This window comes from Chrysoperla carnea, chromosome 1 (genome assembly GCF_905475395.1).
Source record: "Chrysoperla carnea chromosome 1, inChrCarn1.1, whole genome shotgun sequence".
Classification (NCBI taxonomy): Eukaryota; Metazoa; Arthropoda; class Insecta; order Neuroptera; family Chrysopidae; genus Chrysoperla; species Chrysoperla carnea.
In genome coordinates this window covers 114240903-114261538 of record NC_058337.1, presented here as the reverse complement: position 1 = coordinate 114261538, position 20636 = coordinate 114240903, and the positions used below count along the sequence as shown (strand labels likewise).

Sequence of the window (20636 nt, the reverse complement as noted above, 5' to 3'; positions counted from 1 at the left end):
ACTTTCAAAATAGGTTCAGTTTGGATTAGGCTCAAAGGAAAATGGTAATTTAATGGAGAGTGTTCTTAGATATGTTTCAAGTGCGAATTTAAGATTCCGTACTCGAAAAATTTGTGGGGAGTTTTTTAAATTTCGTAAATTTCACTTGCTTAGATATCCAAACCAAAAAATTCATTTTACGCCACTTTCCAAGTTAACTTCTGATTAACAACATATACGTCTTTTACTGACACATACTATAAAACTACCCCGAACAAGACGACTACAACAATAAAGTATATATAAACTACACAACAATTAAATATGTCCTATTTCAACTTTCTTCCCTGCCTCTTCTCCACCCTCACTTCATCTCTATTATTACAAACATCAAACAAAACATTCTCGGAATTGTATAATAACATCACAGTAATAATGATTTGTCATTTAAGCGGGATAAGGGGTGTTGAAAGAGAAAGAGGGATGTGGTATGTGGTGATGGTGGTGGTGAGTGCGATAACCTGTTTTGTAACTGATAAGAAATAAATTGACATTTTTTGGATAATAATAATAATTATAGCAAATAGTATTTATAATTGAAATCGTTTAGTACAAAATAGTTATAATATTGATTTTATGTGTAAAAAAAAATAAATAATATTTTCATCCCCTATTTATTATAATGTGTTCATCCCTTTTGGTGGTAGATATTATTATTGTTTTTATTTATAACGTGTCAAAAATGAATGTTTGACTAATGACCATTGTAGATAAATACACGTATTTTATTAATACATTAATCGAAACAAAACAAACAACCCCCAAACCCCAAATAATGTATTTCCAAAATAACTAAAAGACACGTTTTATCAAAAGATAAAACACGGGAAAGCAGACAGCATATAATGTAGAAATAATTTTTTACTCATTTTTTTCAACAAAATTCAACTATTCCTGTCATATACCAAGACCGAAACACTGGAAATTTTCGCTTTGGTCACTTATTTACCTTACAAGTAAATTCTTTATCCAAGAGGTGACTTAGCGGATTATGTTTTAAAAAGAACGTTAATTTCAAGAGCATCATTGGATACATTATTTTAAACAGCAATTAAGACACTCAAGTAATTAAGATTTAAAAAAGATACAAATAAATAAAAATATTATATTTTGATTTTTTTAGACATTTGAACCAAATTTTGGGCAAATGCTTTTTATTATTTAAAATTCCAACTGACTTTTACAAAATTTCTTTGGTAAATATCATTTAAAGTGACCAATGAGAAAAATACAAGAAATTTTTGAAGTTTAAGGACTCCACTGATTCATACTCTCGCGCAGTATGCTCACCGAGCATACTCGCCAAAGTTAGCCGAAGTGAAACACTCATTGCTTACTCCACAAGTATCTCATTGCTATAATCATATCCAAAGGGCTTTTGCTTTTTGAAAAGGTTAGGAAGCACAAACTCCTAAAACTGGTCTGAAGAAAAGATGGGTTGGAGGAAGAAAAAAATACAGAATAATTGCAGTCTTCACCATGGAATACATATGGAAATTAACACACTGTAAATAAAAATAAATAGGCTTAGAACACACTACAACATATGAAATCAAATATGAATCGATAAATCGATATAAATAGTAAAAATTAATAATTAATTTTTAAAGGTATCGTGATTAAATTTCATGTTATCAGTTTTAAATATTCAAGGTAAATATTTTCACACGCTTAGATTACATTTTAAACCACTTAATAAAAAATTTTAATTACAGAATAATTTAAGTTAACTAAAAAAGCGATTATTTCGATAAGGATTCTTAATTTCACTGATATTTTCTATTTTAGAGTATTTGATTAAATATTAATTTTCAAGAATAGTTATGACATCTTTCTAACAACCTATTCTTCATTAAGGTATACTATCGGTAATAGACTTTGCATTAAGAATTTAATGAAACTTGGCATAGTTGTCCATTATTATATCATAATTAACCAGTTAAATTTTTAGGGGCCTTCAGAGAACTGAAAACTTGAACGTCCAGTTTTGTGAAATAAAATATTATTAACTGGTTAATTATGATATAATAACGGACAGCTATGGCAAGTTTCATGAAATTCAGTCTATTACCGATAGTACTACCTTAATATAGAATAAAACCTAAAAATATTATCCTGCGAAAATCCTTTTTGTGTCAATTTAACAATTCTGTTAGTTTTTCTGATAGACAAAAAAAACAAAAAACATCCTTACCTATACCAAGATTAATATGTTTTTTAAGATATGTCCCGACTTCCGATATCATCATAAGTTATCCAGAGTTTAATAAATAAAAAAATTTTTTGATTATACGAATTTTCTGATGAAAACGGTTTTTAATCAGTACAATTCATTCATATATCGTTATCTGATGATTCAATTCGAAAACGGGCATCGTCATGTTTTATAAACTTAATTGATTGAAAAATATCATCGAAGAAAAATTTATACCATGTGAAAATAAACTACAAATCTAAAGTCATCACACCTGGGGAATATTTTCCACTATAGACATATTATTTTCGAAAATCATCAAATCCTCTTACGTAAAAAAAAGTGTTTGCACCTACCTATATGTATTTATGAAGGGAAAATCACGAAATATTGTGTCATTTTCTATGTGTATATGATGTTTTGTATTTAATACAATATTTTTATCTTCGATACACACTCCGATGATTTCATATGACATTTTATTTTTACAATATTTGGTATCATGCAATGCTACTACAAGGGCAACCTCGCCCATGAAGGGTGTCAAAGTTTTATTTAAAATAGATAATTGAAACATCGAATTATTTCTAATGTTTATATACAACAAATATGTAGAAAGATTCAAGTTTTATTAATGAAAAACCAAACCCAATTTACAGTGTCTTCTAAGAAATATGACCGAAGTCGAAGAATTCGATACCGTACGAAAGTTCAATAATACCAAAAAAGTGTTGTTACTGATTTTTGACAAACTTTTACTTCCTTGTTTGTTCAAGTAAAGAAAGAAAGTACTGGAATGTGGAAAAAGTTCGGTATTGATTTCCAACGAAAACATTCATTTTGAGCATCCGCAAATCAATATGACTTGCGACCTCTGTACTATTGCACGTATGTATACGTGCGTAACCATGAGAACGTTAAAATTTTGGGTTTAAAGCTATTTTAAAATTCAGAGATCTGCAATCCAGTATGTTACTAATTTCTAAAAACTCAAAGCATCCTTTTTACACTTAGCTTGAACTATTTCTAGTTCCATGCAAAGCTTTTGAGTTTACCTTTCCAAGGATAATTCGGAATTGTAGCTTCTATTCTGTTAGATTCTTGTCAGATTATCTCCAACTGCACTTTTTTTGTAATAACTCCAATTCCGTAATCCGTAATCTAGCCACCCATACAAGAATCTTCTAGTAGTCTTCTGTAACTGCTTTGTTTTGTCCCAGTTTCCAAAAAAACTTCGGGATAAATGAAAATCTCCACGGAACTACCAAACCTAATTTTATTTCACCGGAATAATATTTTTTGTCTCTGTAAACCATTTATCGGTGAAAGCAGTGATTTTATTTATTATCTTCACACTAACCTGTTATAGATTTTATTTTTGTGAGTTCATTTGCCTGCAGGTTTCAGGATATCCAACAAAGAATATACCACGGCATCGCTCTCTCGGGATTATACCAACGCTTTTCGGCGTTTGAATTCATTTTGATTATCTCAATATCGTTTTTTATATTTTATCTTTTAGTACGTAAGAATTTCGGCCGTAGGACAATAATCTTCAGCTCTTTTCTCCAGAAGGTGTGTAAACCTTAAATTCTACGCTTAGAAATTTCTGATAAACAACCTTAAATGTTTTAGTTAGAATTACCCTTGAAATTTTTGCCACTCTGTACACAAACATAAATATACACACAAAAAAAAACTTGTATTCGAATGTTTTGTAAATAAATAACGCGACAATACAAATTTTTTTGTCTGTGCGATATCTACGCATATAAGATATCTGAAATAACTTTTTGTAGGGGATGTAAAGAGGGTGAATATTATTACTATCAGATGAGAGCTAGTTTTACACTCAGTCCCAATCTCTTGGTTATGCAACTTCTCTCTGGATATGACATGGGGATGTTGTAAACAGCATCCACTCTGTATCACCAGGGTATATTTTTCTTTTGTGTATTTCATCAAGTGTATTTCGTATCGACAGCTATGTAGAATAATATTCTTTAAAAAACAACCCTAATATATTTTTCATACAAATCGTGGTTGGTATGGTCTTTAACGATCAGATCAATCACTTTCTGATAAAAAAATTATCGTCTCCAATGATTATCACGTGGGTTAAGTTGAAAAACTCGATCAACAATGCTAACATTCACTCGGAGGTCTGTAGCCTATGTAGGTCAGTGGCGATATGAAATATATCAAAGTATACTAAGTTCAATCCCAAGTTTCTAACGCTTAAAAGTATTGATGCTACGAAAAAAATTTGTGTATAGGTGTTCATAAAATCACCTAAAGAGTCCATTTCCCGTTGTCCGTCTGTTCGTCTATCTATCGACACGACAACTCAAAAACGAAAAGAGATGTCAGGCTGAAACTTCTATACCGTGCTAAGAACGTATAAATGAGGTTGAGTTCGTAAATGAGCAACATAGGTCAATTGGGTCTTGGGTACGTAGGATCCTTAAACCGTTAGAGGTATAACAAAAGTTTAAAGACAAAAAATGTTCTTTATAAAGCAAATAAACTACTTTTGTTTTTTCTAAAAGCAAATAAACATCACTGTTTACTCGCTTGAGTGCAAATAACGTGCAAATTTTATAGTATGTATTTTATGAGAATATCTTAGTTATATGTGGTATTTTAACAATTAACTCAGTCAATTGTTTGTTTTCACAAATCAACTCTTACTGGAAGATCAACTTTTCCTGTAACATATACACGGCATATTTTTTCAATTTTTGGGCGCAAATACATTGATAAAATTACTTCTTCATTTCTTCACCGACTTCAAACAAAAAAGGAGGTTATCAATTCGACTGTATTTTTTTTGAATGTGTGTTACCTCAGAACTATCGACTGGGTGAACCGATTTTAATGATTCTTTATCTATTTTAAAGCTAGTGCTTCCCGTGTGGTCCCATTTCATTTTGGCCCAGTTCTGAAAACGACATCCATGAGAAAACCAAAAAAATATTAAATTTGCATTAAGTATGCACGATAAGAGGACGAATAACTCAATATCACGGCATTCAGTGACAAATTAGTTAGTGTACTTCAGATTCACAAAAAATCACAAAATAAAAAAAAAAACATTTAACAAAAAGGAAATCGACTTCAAAAGAAAAACTTTTCCAAAACAAATATGCGCTAAAAAGTAAAAAAATAACGATAATATATTTAGTTAAAATTATTGTTATTTTTGGAGTCGGTGTCAGCCAAGCTACTGTAGCAAACTGTTCTGCCAGAGTTGTTTCCTTGGCTGACACCGTCTCCAAAAATAACAATAATTTTAACTACATTATATTATCGTTATTTTTTTACTTTTGAAGTCGGTTTCCTTTTTGTTAAAAGTTTTTTTTATCAATAGAAATAATAACCAAAGAGATCAACCTTTCCAGTCTCATGGTGAAAAAAAGTCTTGCTACGAATTTTATTCTGGCAGGAACGGCGAGAAATAAATAACAAGCAGTCATGATTTCTACAAATTCTTCTCTTTTGTCGATTCTCATAGTGAAAAGAATATCTTCCTATCAGACCGTTCAAACTTTCCATCCCCTATATGTTACATAGAAACACTTATGTCGTCATATGGTACACAGTTTATATTTCAAATGGGAGAAAATTATAAAATACATTTTTCTGTATATTTTTCGTATAATTAGTAATTTTCATATAAAATTAACTGAAAAATTTTTAATTAACAAAATTTGTCAAATGAAAAATTTTCGTATTCTCTTTCGTTTCTCGCTGTGTGGATGTTAATAATAAAATTTTTGTTTAATTAGTAAAACAACTTATGTTAATTAGGGGATTATTATAAGGATGCTTTTTTAAAGTGGTTTAATTTTTGTTAATTTTCTTTAATAACGTTTATAAATTGATAAAATAAGATCACAATTGAAAACAATCAAATTACCTTGGAAATAAAATGGGGTGGTATTTTTCATGCTTCAAAATTCATTATTTTACCTTCAAAACTAATGTGGAAATGTGAATACATTTGTAATTTAAGTTAATTTGAACGAAAAATATCAAGATAACTTTCGCAAAACTTCTTAAAATACACTAATATTTATGAAATAAACAAATTTTAAATTATCAAGCTTTTTTTCAAAGCCCTGTCTCTAGCTCAAACTATCGGCCGGAACGCTTACCTAAACGGCACTCAAATTAATTGTAAGAATTTCTCCAAAAAACCCACTGTAAAATTCAATACGGAAAGTACTTGATAAATCGCATATGGATAAGTTATTTAACTTAAATTTAAAACGAATTCGAAAGAGCCGAGAAATTGAAATACATAAAGTTTTAACAGTCTATCTCGTTCTAAAATTCCGACACCATTCATCAGTTTTGTTTCAGGTATGCATCTTTTATCGATAGTATAAACGGCGTCCAGATTCAATTTGCGGAATAGTAAATTATGTATGATGTAAGTGGCGTCCTATTATTCAGGGTGAAGAATTATTCAGAAGACCTGTCTATATTACGACAGGACTACCTACAAAATAATTACAAATGCCTTTTACTTAGGCATTTTTTTAACTCTAGGCAAGCCACTTCAAGCAAAAAGAGAAGTTCAAATAGCTTCCGAAGAAGTAGGCAGTAGGTACACAATTGTGTTTCTAACTCTTCTTTCAACTTCTAGAAAGATTGTATGTAGGCTTAACTTAACCAAAACACGATCTGTCCGAAAATTTTACAGCACACCTCAATCAGAAAGCGATCTGCTTGCAATTTTTACAGCATACTTCAAACAGAACGCCATATATCCCAGCTAATCAATCTATGATGAAGGTATCGAGCGTATTAGAATGAAAGTCAAAGAAAAGACTCAATTTACTCTCTGGCTAAATATTGTTCTGTAGTATATAACAGCAAAACATTATTTCTAATTAGCTTCATTTAACAAAAATTTATTTTTTAATTTCTAATATTTATTTTTAATTACTCTAAAAAAAAAAAAAAGAACTTAATGTTCTTTAATATGAAGAAAGAACACATTATTATAACGGAACTTAATAGCTTCACCGCGTGTAGGAAGAGATTCAGTATGCGATTAGGCAGTATTCATACTTACATTTAATATAGAGCGATTTAGTGAATATTTCAAAAATAATACTAGTCCTCAAACTCCACTCTGTGAAACTAGGCGGTGGGAATGTGTGGTAAAAATCTCTTTTTAACACAATGGTGGAAGCGATGGAAAATTTACAATTATTCACGTTATACGGCACGAAAGATTAAGTCAACTCTGCTTGATTTAAAAAAAATATTCTTTCTGAAGTCAATTAGAAGTCGATTGACCGTCTTTAACTCGAGTTAAATACATTTAATGTTCGGATAAATAATATGGAGAGCATAGGAAAAGTTGCGTTTTGTTGTGTTTTTAATAAGTTTCTTAATTCTAGAAAAAAAAACTAGATTTAAGATATTTTCAAAAAACTAACTGAACATTCATGAATTTGTGCATGTGAGTTTAAAAAAAACCAAAACTATTGACCGCTTCATTCTTGAGTATAGTCACTCAAAATTATTTAAATTTTTTGTATAACAGAAACAATTATATTTAGAGTATAAGTAGTGTAAGAGAGATGTCTATTATATTATATACGTGATAAATGGAGAGTTGAGTTAAAAGCATGTTAAAATTAATACTTATTTGAGTGTGCTAAGCATATCTATACGTACATACCACTGCTGTATGATGTACTACACTATTTTTACAATATTGTACAAAGACAACCACCTTAAACTACTCATCTTTGGATACAAGTGTGTGCATAACCATTTATATAGAATTTAGATAACTTGTTTTACAGAAAAGGAAGACGATTATATTGCTAATAACTCTAAACATAGTTAGGTATTGTACTTTGTTTCTTATATACGTACAGTTTAGTTTCTGTGTATGTTACATTTTAGTTAGCTCTAAACTGGAGGATATCGACCACATCAGCAGAACAAGAAGAACACCAATACAACGCAGCAAGCGCCATGCACACACACATACACACTAACTTTATAAATTTAATTTAAAAACTTTTCTATTTTTTTATGTTTAAATTTAAATTTCCTCACTTTATTGTTTAAATTAAAAAAGGAAAAAAATAGTTTAAAAGTTTTATTTTCTGTATTAAGTAATAAAAATCTATGACGAATCCATACGAATAGTTAATAAGGTAATGGCCATAGCTCTTAGTAACTAATCATTCTTTATACAGGCATCTTAGTTAAAAGAGCAGGAATTCATCAAATGGTAGGTAACGTTAAAATAATGACAAGTTATCATCACTCTTGTAGTCGGGAAAGGGACCTTTCCTCTAGGTAAGGTGTTGAAATTTTGGAAAAATAAAGGATATTACAGTTAATATTGCCAAAACGGCTGCTGTGAGAAATAGGAAATTCGGCGTGCAACACCCCAGTGCTAGGGATTTTTTCTCCAGCGAGGGTCGGTCATGGCACCCCCATATCTCTATCGCTGATTTTCATAAAATTTCGTATTTAAGAACACTCTCTATTAAATTTAATTTTTTCCTTAGAGCCTTTTCCAAACTAAACCGATTTTGAGGATCATCGTCTATTTTTAGTTATTCCGGGTACTGAAAACTAAACTCGAAATTGAATATCACTATCGCTGGTTTTCATAATTTATCAGCAGAAGTCTTCAATTATTATGAAGATATTTTTATCGGAGTGAGAGAGAACGTGATATCTTAGAAAGAGAAAAAATATAATTTTCAAAATAATAGTTGTATCAAAATGCATTATCTTTCAAACATGATGATACATGATTTAAGCATAAAGAAAATTAATTAAAAACAATATACTTTTATTTTATTTTATTTTTTTGTAATTAAATTAAATTTTTTTAAGGTTAATTCCCTAATGAATAAATGAAATGAAAATCAGTTTCACTTAAATAATGAATTAATCACAAAACTATGCTACCGTGTGAGAGTGAGTAAATGTGTATGACTGGTATGTGACTACGTATGTGTGTAACCCTGGGTTCACAGTCATATCAATGATATGTAGAATGAATGTTAACCGTGTGGCTATTAAAAACAATGACTGAATAACTAAGACCTTACCAAGAGCAAACTAAACTAAGTATACATCGAAAGTATATAAACCTTGATTATGTCAAAAAATATCAAAAGTTTTTAGCACACTAGATGTAAATACTTCTGATATATATTAGCTATATTGCTGTACAGTTTCATTAAAAACCAATCGCTAGTTTTAGCGTGAAAGCGTAACAAACAAACAAACAAACATGCTTACATTGGCATTTATAATATATAGAGATATCCAACTTAAGGTTTAGAGACGCAAGATCACACCACGACAGTAAGAGAAAATTGACAACTGATCCTCTTTGCGACTCCAAAAGCTTAGATAGCGACTTTAACAGTCGGGATCCATTAATTTCTAGACCGGCTCAAATCTTCTCAATAATTAATCCCGACTATTAAAATCACCATTAGAACTACTGGACTTGTTTCTGTCAGATTTTATTTTAACATATTTGTCTTACCTCATCTAGTAATATTCAATTATTCTTAATATGTTGCAATGACAAATGGGCTCTATAGCCTGAGTCCGTCCTTTGTGGACAGCCAATATAACCTAGCCTAATGGTACAATGTACAATAAATCATGAATATTGTACCAATGAAGTACCTCCAATAGGAACCACCTGGTACAAAAATGTATACAAATAAAACTTGTATGTACAAGTTGTATAATTAAATATTATTTAATATTTATGTAAAAATAGGTAGCATATAAATAAATAAAAGAAATTTTTATTAAAAATATTAATACTTTATACATTTAATATTTATTTTAACTTTACACTTTAAATTCCGTTTCTAAAAAAAGTTAAAAGCTCAGCGTCATCGCAAGTCAAATTTTTTCTCAAAGTCTAAGGATCGAACACACCGTTGCACAGCGTTGATGAAGATAAACTCGGAAGCATCTTAAATATGGAAGTTAATAAAAATAGCAAGAAGTTCTTATAGATTGTAATCTACAGTCTCATTATTTAATAGATTATAGTCTCATAATTTTTAATGTAGTCTCATATATGGAATGTACGCAGATAAATAAAAAGACAAAAAAAGTACAAAAACAAGTAAATTTATCGATTCGTTTAATACCGAAAATATTTTCGTAAATCGCACTTCGTATAATGGGAGTTTTTTGGGAGTTTTGGTAATATCTTAAAAATTACATGTTCAATCATCATGTGAACGCAAAATTACCCAAAAACAAGTTTTAGCAAAATCCCAAACAAACATTTTTTTAAATCATAATTTTTTTTATATTTCTAATTTCGATAAAACACATTATATGTATAAAGTAATTTAACGCGTAACATACCTTAAATTTTGCTCATTTAAGGTAGTACTATCGGTAATAGACTTTGCATTCAGAATTTAATGAAACTTGGCATATCATAATTAACCAGTTAAATTTTTAGGGGCCTTCAGAGAACTGAAAAAGAAGTTATTTTAAATTATAACAGATTTTATTTCATTTCACAAAACTCTACGTTTAGATTTTCAGTTCTCTAAAGGATCCTAAAAATTAATTCATTAAATACTGAATGCAAAGTCTATTACCGATAGTACTACCTTAACAATAGAAAGAGTAATTTGTCTGAAAAGTCAAAATTATATTTTTGATTCACAACGCATAAGCTATTTTTATTGCGATATAAGTCATTTCTTGAGGCGATTAGTAACAAAATAAAATCTTAAGAAGAAAAAAGTCATTTCTCTTTAGAAGAAAATTTGAAACTGTACGGACGTCCAATAAAAAAGCATTCTAATTGGATAATTTGGTATAAGAAATTAAATCTTTCAATTCTTAAGCTTTTAAAAGCTTCTACTGTGACTACCAAGACCTACATATCCTTAACAGATTCAGTTAAACACATTGCTAATTACTTGACAGTTTTTTTTTTAATAATAATTTCTCATATTTCAATTATATAAATGATAATTTGTTTGTTTATATTAAAAATTAAAACTAGTACGCGGACGAACGAATGTTATAATAATCATATAATTAATTTAAATAATTTATACATTTAAATCATTTATGTTATTCATCATAAATATAATATTTAAACATACATCAAAATTTTATTTTATTTTTTAATATTTAATTTACGTTTTTTTTTTTTTGGAAAAGTATTCACAAAATTACAAATTTTATATTGCAAATAAAATATTATAATTGAATAATTAAAATTATAATTATGTCATTATTACTTAAAAAATAACACACGAAAATAAACCAAGGAATACAAGAATTTTATCTTAAAAAATAAATATTAAAAAATAATATTTTAAAAACAAACTTACTTTCATGAATATTTTAATAATAATAGAATAAAAATATGATTAATAAAATAGTAAAATAACATAATTTACATTATTATACCATGCATATATGAAATATACATAGTATATTAAGTTTAGTCCCAAGTTTGTAACGCTTAAAAATAATGATGCTAGGAAAAAAATTTTGTCATAGGTGTTCATAGAATCACCTAATTAGTCCATTTCCGGTTGTCCGTCCGTCCGTCTGTGGACACGATAACTCAAAAACGAAAAAAGATATCGAGCTGAAATTTTTACAGCGTACTCAGGACGTAAAAAGTGAGGTCAAGTTCGTAAATGAGCATCATAGGTCAATTGGGTCTTGGGTCCGTAGGACCCATCTTATAAACCGTTAGAGATAGAACAAAAGTTTGAATGTAAAAAATGTTCTTTATCAAAAATTAAACAACTTTTGTTTGAAACATTTTTTCGTAAACATCACTGTTTACCCGCGAGGGCGCCAATTAGGCGGAAATTTTATAATATGTGTACAAACTATACACTAAATGTCGGTCGGTAATGCAGAAACCTATAAAGTCATTTACATATGTACTATACTTTATTAGTTATGAATGTGTCACATGTTTGTATGTGTTATGTGATAAAGAAATCAACACTGAATATGCATGGTATTTCAACAATTAACTCAGTCAATTGTTTGTTTTCACTTGTTTTCTATTAATTTTTAATGAAATTATTTCGAAAGTATTTAAATTTTAATAAAAATTATCATAAGTTTCCCGAAAAATTTCCTGAAATGATTATAATCAAAAATTGCTATAACTTTTAAAAAATGTTACTTTAATCGAATTTTCATTGATATTTGAATACTTAAAAAATTTTCTAATTTATATTTTTTCTGATTTTGGGATTGAACGGTTTAATATTTCTATTAACAAAAGTTTAATTAAAATTTCGATCTAAAATAACGAAAAAATATATACTGTTTTAATAATTTGTACTGTTTTTCGATATCAAGCGTAATTTCTAAAACATTGAAAATTGAAAATTTCTTTAATTATTCATCCGCTTTGGATATTTCGAAATACCAAGACAGATATCGAAAAATTTTATTTCTATTTTTCGTCTGCATTCATGAAGTTATAATAAAATTCATCATCAAAGTTGAAAATAAGATAATAGATAATTTAAACCCTAAATCTACCCTGCTCAAACATCCTTTATATGAATGGAGACACTTTTATTTTCTATATCATTGCTAATATGTATACTTTCTATTAAAAAGTTTTTGTTTTAATTTGTTTCCATTCGTTCCAAGTGAAAATTATCAAAAACTTTCAAAATATATCGTTTTATTATATTTCTCCATGTGCAATTGTATTTTTTATCGATTTTCAATGATTTTTTTCTTAAAAATTTGAATGGATACCTAAGCTGAAATTTTAACCACATATTGTTTGAGTATAAGTCTACCAATATAAAAAAGGCCTTTGAGCCTTTAAATCAAACATTATTGTCATGCTGACGACACATCCTAAAAAAAATACTAATTAATGCAGAGATGGGTTCCACCCTTGAATTACTTTCAAACGATTTAAAATAAAGGACTGAAAATTATATGATTTCAAGACTATATTGCAAATCGTTTAATAACGACAATATCAATTAAGACTCAATTATATGCAGAAAAATCAACATTCTTTTTAAACCAATTATGTTTTTCTCGTAAACTAACAGATTTTTTGTACTGCAGATATTAAAGACAACCCTGTCTTCTTTATAAAATTGTCCATTAATTAAAATCATTATATTACGTAATAAATATTATCTCTTTTAAATTATCTTACAAAGATGTTAATGATGATTTTTTTTTGGTAAGTAGCAATCGAAAACCTTTGAAGTACTTATTTAAATTTTATCTTATAACATTAATCGAAACAGAAATACTTTTCAATCAATATATTATCGGCTTTTTGTCAAATGAATTTCAAATATTTTAAAATTTCAAACTGATTTCAACTATACATGGATTTAAAAGAAAAAAAATGAATTTTGAACGTCTCGATAACTATATCTGTTGTTTAAGAAAAAATATCTAAATAGTAGGAAGCGGATATATTAATAATTTTGAGTTCAATACGACATTTTAGTATGAGAGCTCGGTACCTAATACAGTAGACTCTCGATAAACGAGACTGAATAAAAACCAAGGGTCTTTCGATTTGTGGATTTGTAGTGATAACTGGGATTGTATGGACACCAGTGAAAACAAACAATTGACTGAGTTAATTCATGAAATACCATGCATAGATAGTGTTGATTGCTCTGTCCATTACACATACATACATGTCACACATATATAACTGATATTCCTTTATAAAAATTATTATACAATTTGCGCATAATTTGCGCCCTCACGGGTAAACAGTGATGTTTACGAAAAAATGTTTCGTACAAAAGTTGTTTATTTTTTTATAAGGAATATTTTTTACATTTAAACTTTTGTTATATCTCTAACGGTTTACAAGATGGGTTCTACGGACCCAAGACCCAATTGACCTATGTTGCTCATTTACGAACTGAACCTCACTTTTTACGTCCCGAGTGCGCTGTAAAAATTTCAGCTTAATATCTTTTTTCGTTTTTGAGTTATCGTGTCCACAGACGGACGGACGGACAACCGGAAATGAACTAATAAGGTGATTATATGAACAACTTTACCAATTTTGTGCGAATCATCAATATATTTTTGAGCGTTACAAACTGGGGACTCAACTTAGTATACCTTTCATATTACATATATGCATGGTATAAAAATCATTATAAATAGAATAAAGCATTGCAAAAATTGCTAATTCATACGGATGATGACTACATTGTTGTCGAAATACGTAATTATAAAATACGAAAAATTAATCTAGGCTTTAGGCGAATTTTAACTTTAAGCGAGCATTAAAGTATTTTGTGTGTAGCAGAAAATTAAATAGTGAAAAAGCAATCGTATATTCTTGTGCATCCGCATAAAAAAATGCGCATGAATCCGTCTATTAATTCTGCCAAATGTTTAGTAAACAAAACCTACTTAGTAAACAAAATACATCAAAAATTGGAGGAACTTTTGAATGATTAAAAAGTTTGTTTCAAACTTTCACAGTTGATAAAATCTATTGAGCAGTGGACTTTAACAAATAACAAACTGCGCATTTGAAAATTAATGCACATAATTCTTATTACAAAACACAATTTTCAGAAAATTTTAATTGTATCAATACATATCCAAATAACTGTGTCTGATTCGCTAGCCGACAACTTTAAGTTATATGCATATTATTACAATTTCAAAAAACTATCTTTGTAGATGATTTTTTTTTCAAAAATTTAAAATGAAATTACTTTTGATTAATCCTCTCACTACGGTGAATGTTTCTTTCTACCATTAATAAGCGAGAAAGTAAGTGCAATAGGCCGAAACAATTTAAGATTCTCTTTTTCAACGCAATTCAAACAATTTACTGAATTAATTGTTGAAATACCATATATAGACAGTGTTGATTGCTCTGGCACATTACACATACATACATGTCACACATATATAACTGATATTCCTTTATAAAACATATTATACAATTTGCGCATAATTTGCGCTCTCACGGGTAAACAGTGATGTTTAGGAAAAAATGTTTCAAACAAAAGTTGTTTCTTTTTTTATAAACAAAATTTTTGCTCTATCTATAACGGTTTACAACATGGATCCTACAGACCCAAGACTGCCTAAATGGCCGAGCGGTCTAAGACGTTAATCTTTGACAGTTTGACTACTTAAACATAGGTTGCGGGTTCGAAACCAGGTAGTGGCAGTGTGAACAATTATAATTAATGAGGTCTGTGGAATTGATCACATTGTCGTCGCTTGGATAAGAAAGAAGTAACCGATTCCACCCACATCATAAATGTAATTGTAAAAATTAATGTATTTTAATAAATAAATATTAACAAAAAATGATGTGGGTGGCCTCTGTGATAAGGCCTATGTCAGAAAAACGGAGAATAAACCCCATTATTATTATTATTATTAATTTAAAGAAGATTCTCCTAAGAAAACATGATGTTTTGGAACGTCCTCAAATTTTCAAAATTTTATTGGACGGTTTGACCAGCATAATTGAAACCAAAACAAAAATTATGTAAACTTTTTTTTAAAGAAAAGAGTTTCATAGTAGACTGACTGGTCGATGATTGTATACAATTGTTAATAATAAAATAAGTATTTTATTATTCGTAAGGTCAAACAAAAATTGACTCATATTTATTATTATTATGATACAGCAATCACGTTCTTAAATCACTTACAACATGATTCAAAAAATATTTTTTAAATCTTGATACAGACTTGCATAATTAGCGTTCCGTACTAAAAGTTGTTATTAGATACACTTAATAATATGATTATCATATCTTTATAATTAAAATTTTACTAAAATTTCAAAAATCAATATTCTTAATTCAAGAATAAACTTTCAGGAATTCTATGACTTATTATCTTCTAGGTAATTTTTATTACATTAGTGCAATTAATGAATGTAAAATCAGGATCGATTAACTAATTTGTTTGAAAGTGAATCGATTTTAATGTAATAGGGCTCATTTTGTTCGAAAATGCATTTAGAAAAACCTGTTTCTTGCCAGATTCGAAAATTTTATAGTCAGATTCGAATTCAGCGACCCCAAAAGCCTCCAAGAATGATATTTGCATTCTCATTTATTTTATTATATGTTTCGTAAACTCTGGGGAACAAAAGTCGAATTACTGAAAAAACTAGTGAGGAAGAGTCACAAACAAATTTAAGAGGCTTTTTCTAAATGGAATTACGAACAAAAGGAGCCGTTTTTGTTCGAAAATGCATTTAGAAAAACCTGTTTCTTGTCAAATTCGAAAATTTTTATGGTCGGATTCGAATTCAGCAACGTCAAAAGCCTTCCAGAATGATATTTACATCTTCATTTATTTTATTATACGTTTCGGGAACTCTGGGGAAGAAAAGTCGAATTACCGAAAAAAAGAGTAGGAAAGAGTCACAAACATATTTAAGAAGCTTTTTCTAAATGAAATTACGAACAAAAAAAGCCGTGTAAGATCAAAATGGGTTCATTATCAAAAAGTTAAAATATAAAATCCTTTAAATTAAAATATAAATTTCTTTTAAATTAAAATATAAATTTCTTTTAAATTAAAATATAAATTTCAAATCGATAATACATTTTAATAATTGATAACAAGCAATTAAACTTAATTATAACAATGAATTGAATAACAATCATTATAACTAAAATAATATTTTTTTAATATAATAATGGAAAATAAAAAATTCCACTATTATCCCCCCAAAACGAACACTTCAAATCGAAAATTTCTATAACTATACTTAAGCTAGATTTCAATATTCGAAAATTCAATTATTGGCTTAATTTCAGCAACAAAAATACTGATTTTCAAAGCCCTCTTACTTACGTTTTGTTATAAAAAATATTTCGCAAATAATTATATTTTTATGAATTATGGCTAGCCTAAATTATTATAAATATATCAATGTTAGAATATAAACTTGTAAATTTATCCAAAATAAGGATAATTATAAAAAATTGTAAATTATATTAATTTTACTGTTGATTATTAGTAATGTACAAGATGATTGAGTAGCTTTGACAAAAGAAAACGCAATTTGCAATTTTTTTAAGCGCGCTTATCATATCACTGCACCCAACGAAATGCAATATTTATGTTGAAGGTGGTTTGGGATTTTAATCTTAGAGAAACTATTTATTTTAATGCAACACCCTGTAATAGCTTTAAATTAAGTGGTCATAAAAAAATTTAGAAATAAAAATTATTTTTGGCCTAAAATAAAGTTTTTTAATCTCTGCACATAAATTAAAAATTTTTGTACCTAAATACATAATAAAAACTTCCGCATTATTAATATTTGTAAACAAAATTGTTTTATCAGTGCATAGATAAGAAAAAATTAAACTAATGACCCCACTTGACATTTCAAAAACAAACCCACACATCCAAAAAAAATATATAAAAAATTCAGTAGCGTTAATAACTTACCTTAAAAAATATGTTTAAACACCAAAATATTTCGCCAATTCAATAATAAACACACTTTTAATTCACTTTCCGATAATCCAGAATGAAATTTAAATCAAATCACAAAAAAAAACTAAACACTTTTCAAGAATAAAATTTTTTTTCAAAAAAACTCACCACTTTTTAATAAAAATTATACAAAAATAAAACTTATAACTAAAGATAAAACACCGCACAATGTAAAATTACATAAGATGAAGATTCCATGCTGATAATAAATTGTTTAAATTATTTGTTATTAAATATTAATAAATATTTATTTATTATTCATAATAATAATGATATTTTTATTATAAACATAACAACAAAAACGTTAAGCGTATTATTAGAAAAACGTCACTTTAAGCACTTCCACTATGAGCCAGCGATGGCGTCACACTACAGAGATCTGCCAAGCCGATGTGATATTTCGATTTCATACAAATGTCGATGGTGTATGAAAGTGTAATTGTATGAGGTTCAGTTTTGTACAAACATTTTCCAGCGCAAGCTTGATAGTTCAACAACGAATTCATATGATTATTCAATCTTAAACACAAGAATGAAAAGTGCACTCCAAGCAACGTTCAGGGATTTCCCACCTGAGTAGAGCAACTCAAAGTATCTCAAAAACTGCGCAAGTTGCTATTTGTTACTATCTCAAATTAATATCAGATGGCATGCGAAGTAAAATTTTGAAATCTAACTGCATTTAAAGTTGGCCAAAAATTTCACTGTAGTTTACAAGTCTAAAAAAAGTTTCAAATATCAGTTGCTTATGCAACGCCATTTTGTTGATAGTTTAATATCACCGAATATGCACTCAAAAACTATTTAAATGATCAGCTCTTTGTGGATCGCTATTTTGTTGATAGTGTGATATCATCAAATGTGGCAATCAAAATCTATTTAAGTGATTAGATCAGTTGTTTATGAAACACCATTTTTTGATAGCGTAATATCGCCGAATTTACAAAACCTATTTAATTAAAGTTAATTAAGTGAGCAGTTGTTTTTCAAACGCCTTTTTATTGAAAGTGTAATATTACTTAATATCAGGCTCAGTGGCTGAGCAAGAAAAGGCACAATCGCCTTTAACTGTTTGGCTACTGACTGGGAGATTGCAGGTTCGAATCCAGGTAGCAACAGTCTGATCAACTATAATTAATGGAGCGATTAATCACACTGTCGTTGCTTCGATAAGAACGAAGTAACCGACTCTACCCACATCCTAAATTTAATTGTATATTCAGATGTTGTTTAAAATAAATAAGGATTATAAATAATGATGTGGGTGGCGTCTGTTATAAATGGATGGTTGAAAAACGTATATTATACAAAAGAGGTCTCTTTGTCTCTTAGCCTGGCAAAGCGCGAATTTTAATATTTTGAATTATTGTATAAAGACGTACATGTCTGTATATTTCATAGAGATAAGATAAGGCAGACGAAGACAGCTATATGCGTACTTCTTTTAGGTCTCTCTCTATAACGATCAACCGTTTGGTTTGGATGTCCACATTACGGTTCTATGTTATTGCTCCTATGTGTTAACGTTAATCCCCATTATTATCGTCATTATTATTAATATTACTAAATCTGCATTCAAAAACTATTTAAGTCATCAGCTGTTTATGAAACACTTTTTTTTGATAATGTAATCAGTGCATTAAGTAATCGAAAATATACGGTACAGAATCCTAAAAATTTCTTCCAAATAGAATTATGAACATAGTGAATGTATTTTATTTATCCTTATCTTTCATATAATATTACCATGTTTCCTATTTCTTTTTCTACTAACATACAGTGTGTATATTAAATGAATGCACAAGTACTATACATGCGCCGGCGCTCTTACAATGAAGAATATTTATACCATGATATATTGTTTGATGCATTATTTTTAAATGTAGTATATCGCATTATTTTTAAATGAGTTATATATTATTAACAATTAAAAGAAAATATACTTACAATTAAGAATTATAATTACAATAATAAGAACAAATTATATTGTTTAAGTTTACAAATAAATAGTTATTACATAAATAATAATTAACATATTAAAGATAATATTTATATTTTAAATATAAACATACAACGAAGTGAAATACACTTTGCAAAATGTAAACATAAACATAAAAACATTTTTATGAATTTGATTTTGAATTAGCAACAGAAATATTTACACGGATTTACGACATTGCACGGAGGCATAATCGTTTATAAATTGAAGGACGTATTTTATCAAGAACAAAATAATTTTCATTATTTTTCATGGTACGTATGAGTCAGTTTCTATTTAATTGGAAAAATATTTTTAAGTCTAAAAATAATTTGTAAAACAATACAATATGTAATAGCTAACAAAGTTAATGACTCAATGAGAACCTATTCTTTTACATAATTAATAATAATACTGAATAACGAAAATAATGATTGTTACGCAAAAAATTTTTTGTTAACAAAACTTCGAATTCAATTTTAGAAAAAATCTTGACGCATGATCTTTTAAAGTGGTTTGATAACACCGCCAAATTTAAAAATTATTACTAAACAAATGAAGAACGGCATAAGACCATATGCGTAACAGCTTGGGGAGGGGCAAGACAAAACAGCTGTTCCTATTTTTTCCCATTTCCTATTTTTTGTCTTTTCCCATTTTTTTGTTTTAATCTTCGTTAGTCAACTTGGCTTCCCTTTGTGACACCCTTCTCTCACAAATTTGTCTATTTCTAATTTGTCCTTTCCTCGGGACCCCTAGCCCATGCGAGAGCCTTTAGGCAGTTTCGCTACACCCCTGAGGATGAATCCGTTACAGTCAGTAACGCCTTAAGAAAATTATATTTTAAATTTAAGAATAAAAATCACTACTCATTCCAATAAAATTTATATCTTCCTTGCAACTCCA

General features: G+C 28.6%; 1 protein-coding gene across 2 annotated transcripts in view; it reads right to left on the bottom strand.

Moving 5' to 3' along the window:
• LOC123290811 overlaps nt 1–17824 on the bottom strand; it is a 471033-nt gene extending 453209 nt beyond the window's left edge. For both annotated transcript variants that reach the window (XM_044871142.1, XM_044871141.1), the window contains exon 1: nt 17705–17824. The gene's annotated coding sequence lies outside the window, so the exon portion shown is untranslated. The remainder of the gene's footprint in view (nt 1–17704) is intronic.
• Between the last annotated feature and the right edge of the window lie 2812 nt (nt 17825–20636).